The sequence below is a fragment of the Rhinopithecus bieti genome, unplaced genomic scaffold (assembly GCF_001698545.2).
Source record: "Rhinopithecus bieti isolate Rb0 unplaced genomic scaffold, ASM169854v2 scaffold_36008, whole genome shotgun sequence".
NCBI lineage: Eukaryota > Metazoa > Chordata > Mammalia > Primates > Cercopithecidae > Rhinopithecus > Rhinopithecus bieti.
In genome coordinates this window covers 2,722,158-2,724,353 of record NW_016816204.1, presented here as the reverse complement: position 1 = coordinate 2,724,353, position 2,196 = coordinate 2,722,158, and positions in this window count along the sequence as shown.

Sequence of the window (2,196 nt, the reverse complement as noted above, 5' to 3'; positions counted from 1 at the left end):
TTTTTTTTTTTTTTTTTTTTTTTTTTAATATTCCTCCTTCATACCTAGAGGAATATGTCAATGTTTTTGAGAGAAACTTTCTGCCTTTCATCTCCTCACCTGTAACTCAACAGCAATATGCTACTCCATCCACCTCGTCCTGAACTCCATGAGGACAGAATTTTAATAAATAATATAAAAGCAATAAGTAGATTATTATTAATATTTTTACCTAGTCAGTAGACGCTTAAATCCTCTTTAAAAAAAAACCTTCTGAACCATCTGCGTGTAGGCAACAAGAACTGTGAAGCTCCTCAAACCCTCTGGCTCCCTTATGCCATTCCTAGCTATGTACCCTCAGGGAAATACTCCAGAAGTGAAGGAATATTTTGTCCGAAGTATTCACAGAAGGGTCCTTTAGAACCATGGAAGTTGGAAAGATCCCAAGTGCTGAAAAATGAAGAGATGACTGTGGAAACTGGCTGGATAGAGCAACAGTACTAAAGCAGCGTTGAAACAGGAGAAGGGCCGGGCGCGGTGGCTCAAGCCTGTAATCCCAGCACTTTGGGAGGCCAAGACAGGCGGATCACGAGGTCAGGAGATCGAGACCATCCTGGCTAACACGGTGAAACCCCGTCTCTACTAAAAAACACAAAAAAATTAGCCAGGCGAGGTGGCGGGCGCCTGTAGTCCCAGCTACTCGGGAGGCTGAGGCAGGAGAATGGCGTGAACCCAGGAGGCGGAGTTTGCAGTGAGCTGAGATCTGGCCACAGCACTCCAGCCTGGGTGGCAGAGCGAGACTCCGTCTCAAAAAAAAAAATAAAAAGAAAAGAAAAAAGAAACAGGAGAAGGAGGGAGCAAGGGCCAGGCTGCAGCAAGTCTTCCAGGAATCTGGGTCCCAAGAAACATGGGCAGAGCGAGAGGCCAAACCCCATCTGCTAGTAAGCCCTGCTGTTGACTTCCCAGAGAGGGTGGCAGAACTGGTGGAGGAGCTTCCAGATCCTGGATCCCACCGGGCGCGGTGGCTCACGCCTGTAATCCCAGCACTTTGGGAGGCCAAGGCGGGCAGACCACTTGAGGTCAGGAGTTCGAGACCAGCCCGGCCAACATGGTGAAACCCCGTCTCTACTAAAAATACAAAAATTAGCCGGGCGTAGTGGCATGCGCCTGGAATCCCAGCTACCTGGGATGAGGTATGAGGTATGAGAATCGCTTGAACCCAGGAGGCAGAGGTTGCAGTGAGCTGAGATCCCGCCATTGCCCTATAGCCTGGGTGACAGAGCGAGACTGTCTCAAAAAAAAAAAAAACCTGAAAACAAACAAAAAGATCCTGCAGCCTGCAGCAACCCAAAGAGAGGATGTACGGGCAGCCATAGCCCTCCACCCTGTCCCTCTCCCTCCCACAAGTGCAGGATTTCAGCCAGGAGGGGAACAGAGAATTGGAAGTAGGGGGGAAATTCTGTCTTTGGATTAACTCATCTTGCATTATGCCACTCATGGAAATGTCCACATTGTAATTTTTAAAAAACAAAATTAATATGGGAAAATTTAAAAGAGAAAAGAAAATCCCTTCCACCGCCACCCTCTGGGAGCTCAAGTCTTCAAGGAACTGAAAAGATATTTTTCCTTAGAAATGTGAGCCATGCTTAAGGTTTCTCAATGGCCTTCCAGTTCTGGATCTCAGTTCTGCATGAGGCCCCAATTTTTGTGTCTGAGATCTCTTGAAATCCCCACCTGCCAGACCCTTTTAATAATTTTCCAGCTGGGCACAGTGGCTCATGCCTATAATCCCAGCACTTTGGGAGGCCAAGGTGAGAGGATCACTTGAGCCCAGGAGTTGGAGACCATCCTGGGCAACATGACAAAACCCTGTCTTTACAAAAAAAATGCAAAAATTAGCCAGCTGTGGTGACCCAGGTCTGTGATCCCAGCTACTCCGGAGGTTATGGGATGAGAGGATGGCTTGAACCCAAGAGGGTGAGGCTGCAGTTGCGCACCTCTGCAAGTCAGCCTGGGCAACAGAGCAAGATCCCATCTCAAATAATAATAATGATGTCCCTGTGGCCCCAGATGGCCTCCATCTGTTACTTTTTCTACAACTGAAAGTTCCTGACCAAGATAGCCGAGGAGACAAGACATATCTACCACTGAGGCCCAGCCCACCTGCTTAACCCCAAGGCTCCACTCCAACTCCCTAAACAGCCACCCTGGAGCCCC